General features: G+C 36.2%; 1 protein-coding gene across 2 annotated transcripts in view; it reads right to left on the bottom strand.

Annotated features, from left to right (window-relative positions):
• TBC1D5 (TBC1 domain family, member 5) overlaps positions 1–23,130 on the bottom strand; it is a 298,599-nt gene that overhangs the window by 166,750 nt on the left and 108,719 nt on the right. The window lies entirely within an intron of this gene.

The following is a 23,130-nucleotide window of genomic DNA, read 5'->3' on the forward strand; positions in this document are numbered from 1 at the left end:
AAAATAAAAGAAAACTCCTTTGTTATAAGACAAACCCTTATAATAAATAACACAATATCGATTGAGAATTGCAATTGATTTTACCATATATGGTTAGTTTAGGACAAAACTTACATAGACAAGTCTCAACTTTATATCTTCACATTCTTACAGCTGGCAAGAGAGACAACTAGCCTCCATGTTCAATTTGGAGTCTGAATGTTCTGAAAATCTGAGCTTTAATTTCACTTAAAGTTTTGATTAAGGCCCTTCTCAACTTATTAAACACAATTTTACTAGTATAAGGTTACAGAGGTATACCATATAAATCGATGAGTTTGATTTTACTAACATTAAGTCAAAGAATGTAAAAGTTCATCTATTTTGTGAAGAATTGAGTTGATTGTATACCAGATATTTTTTGTCATAACACAAGTTCAAAGCTTCTCTGAAACTACCTAAGTAACATGTCTGCAAAACATCTTGTTTTACATCCTGTGGGCTGTTTATACATAGAACAGTGACGTTTATAGAAACCAAGGATTACAAGGAAACCTTCCTCTCTATAATAACTACTTTTATCGAAGGACTGTTAAAAGCCAGAAAGAATCACCTATTTTTCAAAGCAAATTTATTCATGTCCTGTTTTATACTATTTATTCTTACGCAACCTGTCATTTAGCTTGATAATTCTTCTATGTCCCTGTGTATTCTCCTTAATTCATTTACAGATAGCATTGCGCACCTTTGTGTCCTCTGTTCTGCTTACTGAAATCAAGTTCTTTCAGTCTTTTTCCTAAATGAGGCTCTGTATTCCTTGTTTTGTTTAAATCAGTCCTTCTTACAAATGAAAAAGAAGGGACAGGAGCTGTAGACAGCATACTAAAAGTTTAATCAGTTGATTCTTTGGACAGTGGTTTTCTTTTCTATCAAAAAAATCTTGCTCAATACAGTCTATAGTCACGACACACCACCTTGCAGTTTGCACCACCTCCTACACGCTTACTCTCCCATTTTTATTTACAAAAAGAAGTCTGCTGTTTACAGTACAAATTATTGCTAGTACAATACTGTATTTCACACTATTTCATGCTGTTTCTAGTCCTCTTTTCCTCAGAAAGGATCAGTCCTACCTGAGTACTCTATTTGTGTTTGCACTGGATATTACCTTCTAATATTTTTCCTTCATAAAAGTCCACCAATGCAGTCTCTCTCACTTTGTGGCCAGACAACAAATGAAAATATTGGATAAGATCAGTTCCACCACAAACTGCATTAAAAATAATTCTTTCATTAAAATACGCATTTCTCTAGTCATCTCATAATTACTATACTTCACTAATCCCCATCCTTTCTATTTCATAACATCTCCTGTAGCACTACATCAGGGGGTTTACTGAGGTCCAGATAGACAACGTATTTCCTTAATGTATATTTTGAAAGGCTAGCAGGTTAGCTGGGCACAATCTCCTGTTTAACAAAAAATGTGCACTAAAAGTTATGCCATTCACTGTTCTTTTCTCTCTTACTTCTTCCTTAAAAACTTTTCTAAAGCCCTGCACAGATAATAGTCAACCTATATAGCTGCTTCGCTATCACATTTTTCCTCTTAATCCAAGTACAGGTACTGCATTTCCCCTCCTTCAAATATATGCTGTCAGCCATGAACTAAAAGACTAAAAAAATTGTTCCATGCAGCAGTATTTGTCAGTATTCTGGAAAGACATTTACCCTGTAAGTCAGATGCTTTAATCTTTATTAGATGTGCTAATTTATAATATCTACCCAACGCTCCCTTTTATTTTATTTATTTATTTTCAGGCCTTTGCCTGAAATTTTTTTTAGTGAAAATTAAAACTTTTCTGGTTGAGACTATATCTGGATTACATTTAGTATCATTTGTCCATTTGCACTGCACAATGGTTCTAGCTTTCTTCCCCAGAAAGCTTCTTTACATAGTCAAGTAATATTTTCTTGTTAATTTAAATTCCCTTATTACGATCTAATTCAGCACAACTTTTGCTAATTGTCACTATAACCCCACACCTTCTGATATCCAGGAGGTAGCCTTCTTTGCAGATCAAGCTGTTTTTCTGTTTCTTTCATGATCTTTGCTTACTCCAGACATTCCTTAAAAAAATACTTAATCATCCACTTTGTCATAGAACTTTCCTTCCAAGTGTTTTTTCTCATCTAATTTGGAATGCATTTTTTTATTAACTTTTGTACCTTTGTCTAAAATAAATCCCAAACCTTTACTGCATTTTAGTCTAAAATCGCTCAGTCCAGTTGATTTCACTAATTAGCGCTCTCAATTTATTTTGAAAATGGAAATCCTACTTAATCAAACCACTTTTTGTTTACTAAATTTAACTAAATTAACAACACCAGATATTTCGTCCAGGAGCCGACCCTCCCATTATTAATAACCATCTGTTCCATTTTTTCTTGTATCTTGGAAAATAGTCTCCCATATTGGGACAATTTTAAGTAATACACTTTCTCATATATTACCCATCTCCACATCTGATCCTGAGCACTTAGAAAAATGACTGAACTATGTTCAGTCTCTTCTAAAGCCATATGGCTACGTGCAGTGATACCGGGCAATTGTTTATAGGGACACAGCACATCAAAATGGGTCCTGAACACACTACTGCACTTTATTTATACTTAGACAACTCCTAAGCATTCACCTATCACACTAGTCAGACAGAAAAAGAAAACTCATTCACAATGCTAAGTTCTTATGCTGAAAAATATCTTTTGGGACTCTCTTCAAGAATGGCAACGCTGTCTTCTTCCTTTCCGAAAAATGAGGTTTAAGAAGAACTAAAAAAATGCAACCATCATCTCTAATCATGAAAAAATCATCTTTCTACTAAACCATTTGTCCTGCTTGAAGAGTCAACAGGACTCTGCAAAGAAAACCAGAATCTTGGTGTTAAAAGTTGTTCTTTCATCAGGATCCCACAATGAACATTTGGTGGGATCCTGGGCCTGCTACATCCACTGAGCTGTCCTTCACAAACTACTCTAAGTGTAGCCTGTTTTATTCTGAAGCACTCTCTCAGAAGACAATAATGTCCCTTATTTAATTGACCACCACAATACTTTAGCATTCTTAATTGTACACCCATTGTTAATAAATTTCATATTCATACAAGTTATTGTTGGGGGGTTTTTTTGAGAGCTGCTTTTGCTGCTCCATTGTATCATTAGCAGCAGCTACCGAAACTGGATAGGACTAGGTACATTCAGCTCTCAAAAACAGGATTTAGTGGACTGGGCATTTATGTGGTTGCTTTCTTGCTCCATCCCCTTTAAGACAGATATGTCTGTTATGATATCTTGAAAGATGATTTAGATGTCTTTCATTGAAAGCAATAAAAATGATAAAGCAAAGTGCAAAGTACTCATTGACTTAAAAGAAGATTCCCTAAATTTTACCTACTTTTATCCAAAAGGCTTTCTAGCAAATCCTGGTAAGTTTTCATAGTCAGCAGTACTTGAGAACAAATGGGACAGGTGCTTCACTAACTAATGACAATAAGCTGTAGGAATCCATGCCCTGGATCACCTCTCCTCAGGCAAGTTCCAGTTATTCCTCCTTTTGAAAGGTATGGTGAACTCCCAGTAGAACAGATAGATTACTTTTATCTTCTTCAGTGATAATGATCCAGCTTTCTGGTAAAATTAGGATGTATACTGAACAGTTATCAATATAAGATTCATGATGCTGGTAATAGAATTTGTGGTCTCCTTTAAAAATCCTAATTGAATCAGTATTATCCTAATCTTTAGATCCTTTCTGAGACTCAAAAATGGGAAGAAGGGCTCTGTTGAAGAAACAGAGCATGCTCTGCCAACCCTGCCCCACACCTCCTGGAAAGGTTTCCAAACTTCAAATGCAAAAGCTAGGGGAAAAGAAAAGGTAAAATAAAACTTATCACACTTTCAGAGGAAAGAGAAGGGAAACAACCAGTAAGTACGGCTAAGGTACCCAGCTTTTGGCACTAGAGCAGTCACTGGTTTTAATACAATAATAAAATAAGGCAGTATCCTTCCAAAGGGACTGAAAATCAGCTGGATATCCTTCCTGCTGCTAATTTAACTGGAGAAACTCCCTCTCCTGGGAGTGAACACTTTCTCCTGAAAGAATTCAGTTCTATTGCCCTGTTTTAGTAAAGGCTGTTCTTGTGCATGGAGACCAAGGGCTAAAGGGAGCTGGGACTTGGGTAGCTGGGACCCAGTACTGCTGGGCACAGCTGGAGGCTGTTTCAAGAGAATTTGCGTAACTTGAAATTGATGCTTTTACTAACCAGTCAAAAAAGAAAAAACAGCTGGCTTCTTTAGATTTCAGAGATGCATGGAGAAGGATTTGTAAATTGTACATTTACTAGGGTACTAGATTCACCCAGAACACACAGGCTTGTCACTTGCAGTAACTCTTTTCTTTTAAGAACGTGTCTGAGGTTATAGACATAGCACATAAAATAGATGAACCCAGAATAAGGAGGATGCCAAATACACTTGCTGAAGACTATCTGAAAACCATGTGTAGAAATTCTAACAAGGAGAAGCCCAATTTAAATATGTGCACTATTTTTGTATTTTTAACAGCCTATTATACTGATAATATAATATCTTCTCAAAGAAGAGCTTTTTCAAGGTGCAGCTCACAGTTTCCACTTCGGGCAGTAAGAAGAAAATGGATAGCATTTCAGAGCTCCAGTTCAGGAGCGGGAAGATGCTTCGGGTATGCACCAGGGACAATGAGCACTCTGAGCTTAAGCATGTGCTCAACAAGAGTAAAAAAGCATGTGAAGAATGATGTAGGGATCAGCCATTTCTCACTCATCTCCTTCACCACCTCTCTGAAAATAGCTGTTTTCTGTGAGATGTAAAAATTCATCACAGGACTTCTTAGGGAGAAGGGCTGGGATACTATCATAACCAGCTGCAAGTCTACGAAGACAAGAAGCTTGAGTGACATCCCCTTACTCTATGGATATGCTCCTACTTTTAAAAATAATTGAACTCTATTTTTTTTCTTTTGAAAATATGTTTTGATACTGAAGAAATGTCTTTACATATATACATATTTCTCTGCGTATGTATACACACATATGCATGTCTATGTGTGGGCACACATGTATATTTATATAGTGCTAACCAATTTACCAATCTTGTGTCAGCTATGAAAGGGTTTTATGGCTGGCAGTTTAGGAATTTGTGATAAAAGTGATCCCACTTAGGAAATCAAACTGTGCATTCCCCTGCTTACAAGTGTCAAAATGGAGATAGATCTCTCTGCCGACGAGTTTGCACTCTGCTTAATATTTTCTTTGTATCCTAATCAAAGGTTAAAATGTTGTTAAAAAACAAAATTTATTTAACAGTTGTAAAAATTTAAGTTCAGGTTGATATAAACACTCGATCATTAATGCAGTGTTTTATGATTAGAGACAAGGAAAATTTTAACACAAATATATGCTCGCAGTCTAAGGTTGTCAATTCTTATAACATGACTTCCAAATTCCATGCTATATTCATTTTAAGCATATTTAAAGCTTAATAATTTAATGATTTATCCAATTTTAATTTATACTTTCAAAACCATTTTGAACAATCTGAGGTGCCACTGGAGATCATAACAGTGGTCCTGGTTAAGTCAAATAATAATTATAGTGCTTTCACTTTAAAGATGAGATTATTTTTAATTATTGAGTGAAGTACTTGAGGTACCATACTTATATAATTACGCTACTCATTAAATGGTTATTGAAAGCTGAAATGTAATTTTAATGACAGCTACCTATTTTTCTTTGCACACTTTATAGATGACAGATCAGTCAGGAATTCTAGTTTGCTCAAAAAAATCCTTGCAGCTGCACTGGTTCTTTCAGGTGTAAAACAATTAAGCTGTGCTTATTTTAAAACTTTAAACATTTTTTTTTCTCAAATGGTATTTCTACAATATACAGAAATTAGTGAAAACAGAACAATAATGTATAAATATTTTTTCTTCTTTACAATAACACCAGAATTCTGGTCCTAAACTATATACATTCCAAACAATATCCCCCCAAAACCAGTGACAATACAAATATGGAAGAATGATTTTAGTCAAAATGTGTTCCTCATATAATACAAACAACAACAACAAAAAAGCTTAACAGATTGCAGACCTTTATTGTGAGTATAAAGGGGTAATCAACATACAATAAGCATTTTACTATGCATTAAAACTATATATAATGCCACGAGACTCCTTTGCTTTTTGTAACACCAAGGTTCACAACTCTTCAAACATAAAATTCTTTGATACTATTTACTCCACAGATAGATATTCATCAAACTGATCTGGATAAAATTTATTCTAATATGCAGGAATCTCTGACAATTGACACCACGGAGTTGTGGTCTCAGAAATGAGCACCTAAAGACTTATGCTCTGTATTTTAATCCTTTACACACAATGTTTGAAATTCAGCGTTATCTGTCCATTGTTCCAAAGGTCGGTATCTTGTTCAAATTAAGCTTTCCTTTTTCACAATGAAAACCAAACATAAGAGTAAATTTGTTTCATTAACAATATTAAAGCAAAGATTTCCGAGTTAGCTGTATGGGGAAAAGGCAATAAAGTTTTGAAGAGGGAAAAACTGCTTTGTTCCTTCAATCCCCTAGTTGAAATTAATTATAGCAAATGTTTATGAAAACATCTGTTCCATACAGTTATAAATTCTTAATTTTAGCATGGGCGATTCCAGGCTCCTCTATTATTTTGAAAGAGAGCAGTCTGACAATTGAAAGGTTTACAAAAGAGCAGACAATTTGCATTTCTACAGCACCAAATATGCAGTTTGGAAAGTCTTCAGGATCTCTACAGCAAAGAAAAAAAAAAATACAAAAAGCCTAAGACGACTGAAGCTTTCTGCTTTGGGTCCGCTGATAGACCAAAATGGCAGTAGGAGGGGAAAAAATAAAAATAAAAGGAGAACTAATCCCAAAACATACGGCAAATTGAGATTTTACTACATAAACTAGATCTTTAAAAAGTAACACGTAGCGGAGCTATGGATTTCTCTGTTATGTATTTTGATAGATTCCCGAGGAGTGAGGGGGGGAAGCTCACGGCGTTGCCGTATCGTGTCAAGAGAGGGTGCTGCAGAGTTTAAGATGATGCAGCGGCTGCTCCCCTTCCGAAGCTCCATCCTTGGTACCAGCAGCCACTACGCTACAGAAAATCTTTCGGACTTTTTACATAACACCCTTGCAACTACAGTGTTAAATTCAATTTACACCAAATAAGCTTTTAAAATGATTAAATGGAGCAAGCTCGAAGCAGTGTACAGAAACTGAAAAGAATGCCTTCAGCTAAAGAATTAAGTGCACAGCACTTCTGATATTTATAAAATAATTATTAGGCTGGAAAGTTGAAGAACATTTCACTCTGAGCAAGTTGTTTAAGTTTTCTGAAATAAATATAATGCAACTTTTCGGTGAGCAATCCTTTAAGTACATCCTGACTCTCTATCCCTTGCTTCAAGTTCATTTAGCATTAGATGCATACTTTGAATGCAAGCGTTGCTTGGTACAGATTTCTTGGTAGCATTTTAGTTTCCACAACTGTGCCCTACAATATAATATTTTGCCATGAGTGAAATAAAAAATAATGCACTATGATAATTAGCAATATATGCAGATAACTAACTGTAAGACTTTGCCATTAGAAGTACAAAAGTCTTACACAGGCTGAAATATTTCATTTGTTTATCCTTCAATATTAATATGAGAAAAATATATTAAGCATTAACAGGTTTTTTTCCCTTTAAGCTTATTTGAGTTAGGAAAGGAACACAAACACAAAACACAATGGAGTATCCTCACAAATGCTAATCTTGTGATAGTGAAAGTTGGTCACATTTGAAACTAGGTAAGGAACGCCTATTGTTTACACCAAGGTGCAAAATCGAAGCCTGGTTTAGCCCTGCAGAAAGCTGCTGAACAATATGATAGGCAGACACATTGGGTTGCAGTTATGAACAAAAACTTCTGGAGATAATAAGAATATCTTGTACTGCGTGTTGCTCAAACCCAGTCAATTCCGGTGTCTTTTGGATTGCTGATTTACGACAATCAAGGGGCATCCTCTATGATCTTTGCATATAAAATCACAATTGCATATGTGTATACGCATATATGAGTAAACTCTGCGTATTCTCCAGGCAAAATCTCTGTTTGAAATAATTTTGTCTATGCACTTCAGTTTAAATCAAGACACACAAAAATAAGAGGGTTTCCATTTTAAGCGGAACTGCTTCTGAGTGTTCTCAAATCTAAACACCAACCCTGTCATTAGGTTAGCCTGTAAATTAACATAGCACTTTTCCACATGCAAAATGTATGTGTGAAAAAGTGTAGATGGGAAAACATATACAGAAGTCTAGATGACTGATTTTGAAATTAGAACGTAGCATCAGTGTTTAAGAAATGTAGGCCCTTGCAGCTCAGTTTAAAATAAATTCAACAGTAAGTATATTCAAAGGACTTATTTCTTTTCCTGATGAAGCCTCTCTGTTTACCAAAATAGGCTGAGCTATACACTCACTAAACTAAAACAATAGAATACATAGAATAAGGAATTTTACTCTAATACCACTGAACTAATTCATAGGTATGCTTGAGAAGAATTCTCAGGTGATTGCAAGGTACCGAAATCTTAAATAATTTACATCCAGAGGTGTTTTAATATAATCTCTTTCAGCATGATGGGAAGGCCAAATTTAACTGTGATGCTAATAGTGATTTAAACACTTCAGACAATGCATGAACATGGAAAAATAGTTTGACTTCCCGTTTAGTGGGAACCACACAATACTAGCTTATACAAGCAAATGTGACTTCCACTGAAGTCGATAAGCATTTAGTCCAGTAATGCCTGGATTGAATTTGTTATCAGCAGCAATAAGACTGGTAAAAGAAAAAATCCACAGGATAAGGTAAAACGTGATTCTTGAAACTTTTTTCAGTCATTGTTTCTCCTAGTGCACCTGTCTTTGGTCCATGGTAAATTATGTCCAATTCTGTTCATATGCTCAGTACTACAGTCTGTATCTGCTACTTAACCTGGCTGTTCATTTACCATGTAGAACTTAAACAAGTTCCTGGGTCATCACCAAATGTGACTTAAAGACTCCAGGATAATATACAAACATTTTAATGTAGTCTCATCGAAGTGGATACTGTATACCTAATAAATAATATAATCTCTAACTTCAGTAAATTCTTTAAGAGCATATGCAGTTAGCAAAATAGCAAATTAGCAAAATTAGCAAAACAGAGAATACAGGAATCCAGTACAACTAGGGACAAGAACCACAATTAGGCTTTGTACAGAAAGAAAAAAATCTTAGAGGCCGCCTGGCATCATTGCTAGGAACTTACGTCCCATGATATACAAATGCCGAGTGACTTATCACTTGCATCCAGAAGAATTTAGCTAATTTTAACTTATAAACAGCCTAGAAGGCCTTTGAGCTATAAATTGCAATAATCTAAAGATGGCAAGAGGCAATAAACATGAGTTAATGACTCAGCATCCTCCTGAGATAGCACTGGTCATACGGCTTTGCTTAATCTTAGACATGCACAATCACTGTAAAAGGGTGGTCTCCAGAGACCATTTACACTGACAATAAGAAAAACACACCATCTCTTTAGATGTTTGAAGGCTACTATTGTCCTGTAATTTACTTCAATTACATCCTATTTTTAACCACATTTCTATCTTATAGATAGATGCAATCCTTCTGTTCGGAATAATAAATCATATGTAGGTACAGTTTGATTTTCACATTCTAAAGCAGTAATGCATATTCCATTGAGTCTAGGAAAAAAACGGAGCCAAAAAAGATCGAGCAGAAGTTTTCTAACATTCTGTTTTATCAAGATTAAATGATAGTAGAAGACAAACGAGAAAGGATTAAGTGCTCTTTTATTGAAATAGAATTGCCCTTTCAACAAGAAACTAGCTCTTCAATGCAGAATAACAGGTTTATCAGGAGAAAGGCCAGCCTGGCCAGGAAGCCACGCAGTTGTGATACGCTGCCTCACCTCCTGAAGTTCAGGAGGTGGTCTCATGATAACGAGGGCCAGAGGTTAAAAAGAGCAGGCACAATTCTGCTTTGTTTCCTTGCTGTTTCTTATCAAAGGAAGCTACTACAGCAGGCTGATGACTTACAGCACTACTGATGGATGTCAAAGGCTTCTCCTGAAAGCAGAATGTACTTTCTTGGACCTTCTTCCTTGAGTGTAGATACGTTTAGGAACACTGTGAAAATCATACCACTTCCCTTTGCCCAGCACATACACACAAAGAGGTTCAGCCTGAAATCAGAGCACCCACGTGGCTACTGTGGTGACACATGCGTAACTAGCTACTCGCTCATCTGGAATGGGATAACAGACAGCATTTATGGCTAGGAGGCAACCAGAAAGAATAAAAGGAGCAGCACCATTGCTGCAAATGGAAACACAGAGATTCAGGCACACGAGAAACTAAAAGGCAGTGGAGCTTTGGCATCCCATGGAGGGGCTGGCACTACCCCTGACAGCCAGCAGCTGAACTGTGGGTTTTGGCTCTGAGGAAGAGGAAGCAGATGAGAAGCTTGAAGTTAGGAAGTTGTCACAGAGATGCAAGACTGGGCAATGCCTGGACTTTCCTCAAATGCTACAGTTTTAAAAGCACACAGTAAGAGGTGAAGAAAGTCCCACATGAAGCAATGTGGGAAGCAGCCAGTTACTAAAACGCCCAGGGCGAGGCACTTGGGTACCCACAGCATCCCTGTCACCCCAGGAAGCTCAGCTCCTCCGGCTCCCTCCAGCTGCAGCCTCCTCCTCCCCTACCACAACTCCTTTTAGCACTGCTGGAAGCAGTCAGACCTGTAGGTCTGACAGGCTACTTTGGATTTATATCAACATAAACTGCAGGATAATCTGTTAAATTAGTTAGAAATAGGATCCTCCTTCTATCTATTGAAAAGACATGTTTTTAATAATGTAACTATGTAACACATTTTAGCAGCATTACATACACCAAAAAAAAGTAGAGGGATAACCAATGGTTTATTAAACTATGAATACAACATATTAGAAGTGCATATGATTTTTACTTCCTTTATTCATAACACAACAGAAAGCACATTTTTTCATTCCTTAACAAATCTATTATGTGAATGATTTTGAAAAAGCAACTTAGTCTCTGGTTAAAGTTTAAAGTTATCTGGGTAAAACTTAGAGACGTTCCATCAGTAGCAGAATCTAGAGGTAAGACAATTCACAAGTGCACTGTTAAAAAAAAAAAAATCATGTTAACATACCTTCACCTTATGATAGCACCAGTACCTGGCAAGCTTGAGCAAGACGGTCTGGGAAAAACCCCAACAACCTGAAGACAACCAAGACTGCCACACAGACTCAAATACTCAACCCTGAAAGGGACCTTCCCACTGCCAATGGAACAGCCCTTATCCTAATAAAATTAACTGTACAGAAGGAACCTGCACCAGAAAGGGACACCTGAGCTTAAAAGCTGCCTCGCTAGTACTGAGCTAGAGCTTTTAAACTGCCAAATCAAAATATGCCAAAGCATAATGAAGACACTAGATTTTAATCAAAATTCTTTTAAATCAACCCTTAGTTAATTTGGAGAGCACCAACTGTGTACTTTGCTGGTGCAAAAGCAGATGCATGTTGTGAATGATGGATCTAGAGAAATTTGAAGGGCAAAGGTATGTACGCATTAGCAGTAAACTCTAGGTGTCTAAGAGATGAAAGTCCACAGCTACATCAGAATATAAAAATATATCAAATTGACAGCCAGAATGACAAAACTATTTACTACAGTGCAAGGTAGTTTGTCGAAAAATGGTCCCTCTGTTGCAGATACAGAGAAAGAAACTCTCCACAAAACATTTCTGTGAAGAAGTATGTAATCCATCGCGGGAAAGATTTCTGTTCTCCACCCTTGCCCTCCTGTGAGGAGGATGAGTAGTGTCAGTCCCTGGTGGCACTTCAGAAGGGAACTAAGGATGCAAGTATGAAGCACTTGGAGACATAAGAAATATGAGATTTGAAAAATGCAAATTAGACAACTATGACTAGATTTTTCTTGCAGACAACAATTACATTTAAGTTTTCTAAAAGGTTGATGATTCAGTTTACACAATAATAGGGTAAATGTTAAGTAGTAGTCAATTTTTCTAGACAGTTACCACAATTCTCTAAGATATAAAACGTGCAGCATCTTTTAGCCAAGAAGAAAACAGTCTGAGTGCAAGACAAAAATGTCACCCAGCATCAGAGAGCATCAGCTTTTTGACTTGGGATTTTTTGATCAAGTACTACCTAAGGAAAATGCAGAAAGGCATGTTTCGTATGTGTAGTTCATATTAAACCACAAAAATAATCATCTGGAGAGCAACAGAACAGCCCTGAGGGACTACTAATTCTAAAATATTTTCACTTTTCTTCTGATTTGGCCTTCCAAATTTTGGACATGGCCATGACTTGCTATGCTGTATGACAGCTATGGTACCTCTCTGTCCAACTGGAGAGGAGAAAAAGCTCTGATCCAGAAACTTTGACTCTTCCATACTAGAGATCTGCATTCTCAGCAGGCATGACACTGTTACCTCCAACACTACGTCCAGACGGCACAGACCTCAAGTGATGGGAAAGGAACGGGTCTGCACAAGGTCATTTAGGCATATCCATAGCGTGGTATTAGAGACTTGGAAGTACGGGTGCAGAATTGACACACTGTGGGAGTGAAATTCAAGACAATAGCTGTCTTACTCGAGCACAGGCATTATTTGAAAAAGTACTATATGCTGTGACTGCAGGTCATAAGACAGAGCAAGAAAGAATATATATGTCTGAACAAGTTTTCTGTTTCCTCTCATTGAAATGACAGTGAATAAAGACGACGAAAATTACAGCGTGTGAATACTAGTGTAATTACTGAATAGTTCCCCACATAATTATGCAAAACAGATCTATCCATAAGTTAACGTAGCCATTTTCTTTTTGAAACAGAATTTTCATGCCATCCATCAGTCACCCCAAAACACAAACCTTAGATGACAAGTACACAGAATTTACTCATTTGGTCTGTAATACAAGCAATGCATGTGAGTAGAAGTAAAGGTTTAATGAAACAAAATAATGTACTCCACTAGGGAAAACATGTTTTGCCCAAAGAAAAAACTAATGTAAATAAGTGGAGACTTGACTATTTGATAAATCTAGCCCCAAAGGTTATATGTTTACTGAAAGAATATAAATATTGTACGTGATGTAGATTTTTTTTATTTGACTAGAAACATTAATTGCTTTTTAAATACAATAATATTCTTTCCTTTCAAACTGTGAGGTCTCATTTCTTTTACTGCAACACGTAACCAATTACCTAACAAAAATGTTTACATTAATCACAATGACTCTATATTTTAGTTTTTATAACCACCAATTTTATTTTTGCTTAGAACTGAACTCCCTCAGGCATTCTTTTGTGCCAACTGTTAATTTCTATCAGTGATAAAGTTCCCTTAAGCTTCTTTTAACATCTACTGGACATGACCTCATAAAATTTAATGCCATTCATTAACCCCAAGCACTTAACTTTACACAGTAATGTCAGGCATCTGACTTTTCAGTGCATGAGAAATCCAAGTGGGAACCGTTTGAGAGATACAAATTACAAATCATTTGAGTAGTAGAAAGAGCGGCAATGAACAATATTAAAGGGTGAATCAAGACTTGAGCAAAAGTAGGGTTCTTGTGATGCCTTCTATCTAGAATTATAAAATATTTATACAAACAAGGAACAGGCTGCAACGTGATCATTTTGGCTTGTGAGGGGACTGAAATTCAGAGCTGGGGCTGAATGCCAGGTTTTTAACACTGTCTGAAGCAGATATGATGTGCAGTCATGTCTTCTCGGGTGTGCAGTAGCCGTCAGGCATTTCGGAGGAGCACAGGTGCTAGGACCACCTTACGTTCCGCAAAGGCCACGCACCAGCAAGACTGGGGTAAGCCAGAAGCCCAAAGTGCTCCTCCTTTTCTTCCTGCAAGAGCCTTGCCTAGGTTTAGCTTTAGACTGTGGTTGTTCTGATTTTGGTTATGTACCAAGAAAGCTTTCGGAGGGACAGCACTGTTTTTATTTTCCCTGAGATGCACAGATGGGTGATGTCTGCTTAACTCATTTAACCATATTTCCCAGTGGCTTCACACATGTTGGAGAAAATGTGGAAAATTCTAGAGGTGAATGAAAAAAATACTTAGCAACAATTTTCTGGCTTCTCTTGGGCCATTCAAGGACATTCCTTGTGGGGAGTGGAAACTGAGTGACAGCCTGTCAAGGCCCTGACTGTAAAAAGGGCACATTGTTAGGGGAAAAAAAAAAAAGTGGTTTATTTTCTATTTCTGTTGGCTCAAGAGATATCTAGGCATCCTCTGTGAAAAAGGACAGTGCTATGCAGCTAGAAACATGGTCCATCAGAGTTCCTGATAGCAATCTGCTTATTCAGCTCTGTTACACAAAATCCCCTCCCCTAGTCTGTATACAGGGCTTGCTTTTTCTTGGTGTCACAGGCTGTTACATTCTGGGTTAAGCAGTTAATGCTGTTGGAGCAGGGATCAACTTAACATTTCTATACAAATTATACAAGGTAGCTATAAATTGCCTCATGAGAACCCATGTGAGATTTGATGCTGATGTCTCTAAGTGCTACAAGTTTATTTATTTATTTTTAAGCAGCAAAAAGAGCCGACTTTCAGAACTAAGCAGTAGCTCCTGAATTTACTGATCTTAACTGGAAAATATATTCTCTGCTACCCTATAAATCTAAACAGATGGAAGTCATTTTGCTCAAGCTTTATTTCCACAGAAAGGTATCTCTAAGCGAAAGGCAGGTATTACAGAATTGAGGTTTTCACATGTGAACAACTGTGATCTCTGATACCAGCCCCATCTCCAATTTCTCAGAATGACTATTTTAGCTATAAACCACACATAACTAAAATCTACAGTCAATACACACTTCATACTATTGAAAATGTTTTTGCATCTTGCCTGCCACTGGTCTAAAATGACTTTAGCATAATTACAGCGTGATGCAACATCAGTAAGTGTGCATCAGTTGGAAAAGTTTCTATTGCCTAATAGCAGGGAATGGTAATAAAGCAGATGTACACCAGGCCACATGACAATGGCAACCAATTGGTCTGTATTTGGCAAAGCAAAGTATTAATGTTTTATAAACACAAAGTATGTTATATACTTTTCTAACAATACGGATGTAAATCTCTGCACAGCATAAACACTTCTGCTGATCAACATAAAGATACTGCTGTGATGGGTACTTTGAAGTTGTAGGTAAGAGCTCAAGCTGTAAGAAGCCAACAGAAATGGAAGTTTATAAAGAATCACTGCCAGACTCTTAAATGTAGTAGCACTTGTGGGACTTTCTGTAATATAAATAGTAATTACCTTCAATGCAGAATGTATTTGCAAAAATAAATATACCAGCGCATATACCAAAACTCACAACTCAGTTTTCCACTTACAAAGCAAACTTTAAAATCTGTAAATTCTGAGTAAAACAAACCCCAGAATACTCTTTTGCTCAACATCGCCTAATACGCAGTGCCCAAATATGTTTACATGTGCATGCACATGCACAACTGCTCCGATACACACACGCAAACACTACAATCTTAGTGTGAGGGCATCTACCCTGTAGACAATTCAATCAATCTCTCAAGTGACACACACACGTGCCTGCACACACAAAAGCAGATGTGGCATTAAGATTTACAAAGTTATTGAAACTTTTAACAAGTAAAACGCATCTTTACTTAGCTACACCAGAATGAGGAATAAAGGGGTTTACATATGTTCCAATTCTAAACCTATCAATCAAACCCATGTTATTCCTTTGGGAGCTTATTTACATGCATATTTATCAGCCTCACATGCTAATTCCCTGCTGTTTTATGCCTGCGAGGCATGTTTATGAGTCATAATTGTTGATCTCATTTGATGTATTTCACTGAAGTAAGACATTATTCAGTTATGTGGCCTAATGTCAATGAATTACGATGACCTGATCTTCGAAATGCAACTTGCTCTTTAATTTTTATTAGAGCATAACTTATTCAGAAGAAGAAATACACTAAAATGGAAGATTACAGGCTTTTGTAGTCATTTTACTTGAACATCTTATTTTTGAAACACTCCTCCCTACCTTTAGGCAAAGTTTTAAAAGTGCAATTTGTAAACACCAAATGAAAAGAATTTTTGCCTGAAATTAGTACATATTTCTCAGAGTGGGACCATTTATCGGTGTTTTTATTTTGTTTTAACCAGCCACAAGACAGGCCTTTGGAGCACTGACATATGGTTTGTAAAAGGAAAAAAACCCAGACCCAATCCAAAGCCCTCGAATTGTGCTTTGCCTTAACTTCATCAAAAGTGAAACCAGATATAGACTGAGGAGCAACTGGTAAATGAGAACTACTAAAGTCAGTTAAAAGTCCCAAAACCAACTCATCACCTTTGATGCAAAATGGTGTCAATTTATAAACAGAAAATCACTTGATGGTCAAAGAACAGACCTAAGCAGGGGAATAATTACAAGGTGTACAAACTTCATTGTGGTGGCTTGAATTGAGCCATCAATGACTATCTAGGTGGCAAGCCAGAAGGGGCACGGGCAGGCAGCTGAACATGGTACTTACACAATTCTGCTCCTTTCACAAAGACCTGTGCCACTCTTCCAATGCCTCAAGTAATCTTGAAAGGTTTAAATTACCTTTAAAAAATCTGATTAATAAAATTTTTCAGTAATCATGCCTGTTTTCCTAATGCGATTATAGTATGAAGGAATCAAACCAATAAAGTAACTGGTTATTTTATTCTCTTGCAGCAAAGACTTAGTTTCATTATAGTAAGCACCCACGCTGTAGGATCCATAGTGTAAGTGGCCCCTTATGCTAGGCTAACAGATTACCACTGTACACATAAATTACTACATGATTTTCAGACATCACCACTTCCTATCTTAAGATTCAGTATTGTTTTAATGCAATTATTATCATTTTGTTATACCAAAAGTAACTATAAATTGACAATTGATTTCAGCTTCACAAAAATCAGAAGTATTTGACTTTTGTATTTGAGAGATTGTCGCAGTTAATACAATGTTCAATTTAAATTCATCTTTACGTATTGATTAAAAAATCCACTTAAGTATGTTCAAAAGTTTCAGAGTTGCTGCTCTGAGCTACAGCTTTAGCGAGGAACAGAGTAATATGCAAAAAAAGAAAACTGTCTTTAGCCAAGTAATGCAAATGCCAGATACCAAATGCAGGCTCATTTTTCCATAGGAATCTCAAATTGAAGCTGACAGATATGAGTAAGTGTCTTTGAAATCGCAGAAAACCTGCAAGTATCTTCCTAAATTTGCAATATCTAGAGGAGTTGTAGTATCATAAATAGCATATTAATTCCAAGACGAAAAATCTGCAGCAGTTTTTTCATGTCCAGAATTACATCTGTGGTTTTCATTTATAGCTGCTTTTATCAAAAAAAATCTTTTTTTCCTGCAAAAATTAAATATACGAGAAAGAGCCACAGCCCATTTAATACAGGCTTTATATGCTATTTTTTAAAAAAAGCTAAGGAACATTTAATACAGGGTTTACATGATATTTTTCCAAATCAGAAATTTTCTTCTGATAGAAGTATGTTACAATCCAGCTTCTTAAAAAAAAAAAATCATAATCTTCACTTGAACAAGTAGTTATTCTAACAGCACAGTTATAAGGGTGTAACTTTAGTTCATGTAAATGCCACAACTAAAACTGTGATGTGTTCATCATAAATATAAATTTATAAAATACATTAAATTTAATTCTGCTGAAAAATGTCTCATTCCAGAACTTTTAAAACAGAAGTTTTCACTGGTTATAGTCACAAGAACCCCAAAACAGAGCTAGAGTCTTCCACAGTATAAGCTCTAATTTACATCCTTTCTTTTTTTCAAACTCAAATAAGCAAAAGACACAAACTCATCTGCCAGGGTTTGGTTTTTGTTTTTTTTTTAAGAATAGCAACAATTAAGGCTACACTTTTTCTGGCAATAAAATCTCATTCTTAGTGTAGCCGATAATGTTTGTGGCCACCTAGCTGTGATAATTCAGAATGGAGCTTTGTACGCTTTTGCAAAGGAGTATTTGCTTTCATACTTTAATAAAGAATGAACCAATATTCGGTCACAGAAGTTTGGAGGTGGCCCTGTGGCTCACCATGCTTCTCTCTTCCATTAAGATAACATCTGTTCTGTCCACCAGTCAGCAAATCAAATTTGATGAGAATTCATCTGAGTGCAAAGTAGAAATGCCCACTAATGGACAGATTTATGTTCCGTTGCTCCATCCTTTAAATATTTCAAATGAAAACTAAACAAAACCAACAATGGTATCTCCAAATATTACAACTAACATACAGAAAGTGTACCCCACTATAATGAAACTCAAACATTTTCACATCATTGAAAGCATATTTTCACGTGTATTGCATGAGAACTCTATCCCTTCAATTGCACTTAGTACTGATCACTATACAGTTCATTTTTCCTAAGGTTAAATCATTGATTCCATTACAAATCCAATTTCTCAGAAGAAAAGAATTATCACCACCATAAAAGCTTTATCTGGATGAAGTTTGTGCCTTTTAACTTCTAAGAAGATCAAGAATAATAATTTGTAATGGGCTATCAAAATTTTAGTGGGGAAATTTATCATACAGGCTACTTGCTAATATTTTGGTTACATGGTCCCAGTTGCACTAAACTGAACGGGATTTGTTCAAAAATTTGAGTGCAGTCGTCCTATCCCAGAGTTTATGTATTATTGTTTATCACTCTAGTATCCAAGCAGAAGCATTTAACTGCCAGCTGTTTGTACAGGATTAAGATATTTAACAGAAGAAAATTAGAGCAGAAAATTTTGTTTTGGTTTGGTTTGGGTTTTTTCAAGTGGCCATTATAGTTTACTTACATTAAATTTGATTTTTAACCTTCCCACCTACTTTCCATGAAATATCAGAGAGACAGGTATTCCATTTACCTCAACAGTAGCTGCAGGGTAAACATGAAGGTACCACTGTAGTCACTGATTCGCAAGGTATATCAAGCAATATGTCAAGCCAGCTAATGCCCCCAGTATCTAGTAACATAAGGAAACAGTAAAAGCAGTAGGTACTGCCTATTTTTAAAAAATCTCTTAAAAAGTTTTAGTATTTTCCCTCTTCTTAAGACAGGAGCTGTCAATGCTGAGATACAAAATAGTGAAATGAACAAGCACAGACAAATCAACTTTGATAACTATTTCATTAAGCTGGAGTAGCATTCCTTAAACTTGTGGCCAAATCATGTTTTAATAGTAACACTCATATATATCTTTACTGAGCCACCATTTACCAAAGTTTAGGGAATAGTTTAACATATTCAAAACATTTTAACTTTATTTGATTACTCATAATGCTGAAAAGGTGACAATGATCTGTGTCTTCTAAAATATTTTTCATTTCCATTACTAAAAATACTTTTAGTTGAAATGTCTAAGCTGACAAGTGCTTATTTATTTTAAGTTTGTATCTAAAACATGAAAAGGTTGTGTGTGTGTTCTGACATGTACCAAAGTTACTCCTTTTTTAGTGAATTAGCTACCCGCCTCACAAAAACTGGCTGAAAGAAAGCAAGAGCATTGTCACTGAGGCAATGTCCTGGACCTTGAACGATCTGGGTTCAGTTCCTGGCCCTGCTGCAGGCTTCTTGTATGGACTAGGCATATCATTTCACCTGCTTCAAATTTCTTTTTGCATGAGAACATATAGTCTAGTTATTCTTCCTACGGCAGTTATGAGAATTAGTTTCGTGGCTTCTTTGGTATATGACACCTCCTAACAGGATGAGGTAAGCACACAGATGTGAAACAAACGTCCCAAGTCCCGCTTCCCTTTTTAAACAGATCAAGCCATGGAGCACAAACTGCGTCATAAGCTTCTGTGATTGTCACAAATAGTGAAAATAAATCTAATTTGCTATATCCTTTGGTGTCATTTGTACTGCAGTTGAAACATTATAGTCACGTGATTACTGATGCAGTGATCTAAACACCTGACGTGATGAAAAAGCTGAACAGGGATACTAATGAATAACTAAAAGATATTCCAGATCTGACAGAAGTGTTCAATCTTGGCATAGAGTGAGTGTGTGTGTGTGTGTGTGTGTGTACATCCATATAATTCTCAAGCTTAAAATATTTAGAAACAAAAGCCAGCAATAGTTCACTGATACAAAACAAGGTTTAAACATAAGCTCACATACATGCATTTGAAACATGATGTTCCTTATCCAGTATTGTTTAGACTTGGGTTAGTTTGCTGTTCTGTTGACTATGGAGAAAGACAGACAAAAGCAGAAAGGCTATGCACATTTCTCCCACTCTCCCCATTTTAGCGCTCAATTTTGTTTAGAGATAAAGGTGCTCTCCCATTATCCTGTATATTTAGCCTTTTTTTCAATGATTGTGTGTCTTATGAGTAAAATGAAGACCAGGGTTTTTAAAAGCCAGTCATATGCACTCTGCCTCAGCGTGGCCAGACCTTGACACCAAATGCTTGAAATCTAAACACTCCCAAAATTGAGGAAGTCCAAGTAACTAACCACAATCCAGCACCTTGGGTTAAATTACTGCTTCCCTTAGACAAGAAGGGCACTCAGGCTTGTTACCTTTACAGTCAATTGGAACCTAGCCATTAATTTTAATAGGATCAGGATCAGGTTCCTGACTTTTTCAACATCAAAGAAACATCTTTCCCAGTAATTTTGCTATAAATAATTAAAGCTGATTAGTAATAATAAGGTACCTTAACCAAAAAGGTAAACAGTGGAGACATTTATTATCAAAGTAAGAAAAGAAAATTAAAATAACCTGCAACACTTTTGTATGTGCAATTCATCAGGAAACGTTGTAAAAGAACAAAAACAAATGTTGGCTCATTCCAGAGGTTCTTTGTCATCATTAATGTATTCAGGTTTTCACAGCTGAATTGCTGTACTTTGAAAAGATTTTCATGAAAGGAAACTCAAATTCCACGTTTAAACAAAGCTGTCAGGTTACCAAGATTCATATTTGCTTGTATGTCCAGAAAATGTTTTCTCCTTTTTAAAAAACCCTCTAGGTTAGAAGTATTATTATTCCTTTGCTCTCGATTTGTAAACAACAGAAAATAAGCTTTTGTTAAGCAGCGCATATTTATTTATTTATTCGCTATTGCGAAGCTGAAACCAGCAGTTAGAAATATCTGTTCCAAAGCGGAGGTGAAACTACCTGGTATGGATATTTTACTTCATTAGTAGTTCTGTTCCTCAAATTGATACAAATGGCCTCCTTCTGTTTCTGTCTGTCTGCTTGCCTGATCAGTGGAGCTAATTGTCAGAGCTGGGGAGATCTCCTATACCTAAACAGAAGATACGCAGTTTGTAACCTGCTTAATTTGCCTTATGTCCTGGATGGCCCTCAGTATGTTGTTCATTAAAGTATCAGCTGTTTCGGTTGTAGCAGTGGCAACCTAAGCATAGGCCTATTTTTCTTTGTTAAAAGGCCAGATTGTCAATAAATAATACAGATCTTACCAGATAATTTCTTACCACTTAAAATAAGTATGACGGTACTTTATTTCGCTCCCCTTCCACACCTCTTAGTTTTGCACATCCAAAGAGGACAAGGACAAGGGTACCCAAGGAGGCTAAAGAATAGGGCTTATCAGTCAATCAGAAGCCCAAAATTGAAGCTTTGCAGTATCACTTGGCATTAAGTGAAAGTAAGTTGAACCCTTCCCTTTTTAAAACAAGGAATTCCAGATCTTTATAAATGTCCACATATATGAAAGACAGGAAAGATCCCATCTGTGCTGACATATTTGTTATATAGAGCAATCAGTTCCTAATACAATCAAATCTGTGGCAGTTAAACTCTTCCAAAACGTTTTAACATACATTTAATGTCGGATACAGAGGTCTGTAACATCAGCTAGCTGCACACAATTCACAGACTGCTTTGTAAATTACAGTCTTCTGTACGTCTGGACAGAAGTGAACTCAAACATTTAATTACTATCCTGTACCAATCATGCTGGCCTCAGCTAGAATTCTGATTTACTAGTCTTTTATTATATACACACACAAGTACAATCGAACTTGTACAGTTCAATTTTTTTAAATTAACAGAATCTGTCTTTTCCATATGTAGGAGATATAGCCATTTAACATAATTTGATCATTGCCTGGAAACACTTAATATGTGAGGTGTCTACGGGTAGTAACCTTCATATTATATTTTTGTATCAAGTCTGAGAAAAATATTCAAAGAACGACTCCATTCTCATTGTTAGCTTCTGTATAACTTCTAATAATGAGCTAGTTTTAACATACTCTTAAGTACATTTACAGAGGTCGTATTAAAAAAGATTATTCTGTTTTAATTTTGTTATTCAGTAGGTTACTATAGTTAAAATGGAAATTTCTTCTTGGTATTTTAAGCTCTTCTAAACATGTAAAATTTAGTAAAAACAAAAATAGTAAATCTTTCTTTTACATTCAACTTGCATAATTTCCTTTTATACCACATGCATTATATTACAGGTATCTAGGAAGTGAGATGAGAGCCAACTAGTTGAGCTTTAACCTGGATTTGGGAAAAGCTAGAAAAAGAAAAAGAAACGCTGACATCAGCTTTTCCCAAAGCAGGGTTACAAGGAGTTGTTAGAAGAATGACGTGAGGCTGACAAGTGATTTATTCCAGTATTCGGGCAGGGCTGTTTCTGGAAAGAATGGGAAACTCCCAGCTGAGATGACTGAACCAAGGTAGTGTGCCAATGTCACTAGTGAGAATGGTCTTATTTTCATACACCGATTTAGAGTAGAACTGTCAAAATTAACATTTTAGATTTCTTTTAGATCAACAGACATTGCTGTCCAAAAGGTCTTCTCTAATATCTGCCTTATCAACCACTGA

Source organism: Pygoscelis adeliae, unplaced genomic scaffold (assembly GCF_000699105.1).
Source record: "Pygoscelis adeliae isolate BGI_AS28 unplaced genomic scaffold, ASM69910v1 Scaffold8, whole genome shotgun sequence".
Classification (NCBI taxonomy): Eukaryota; Metazoa; Chordata; class Aves; order Sphenisciformes; family Spheniscidae; genus Pygoscelis; species Pygoscelis adeliae.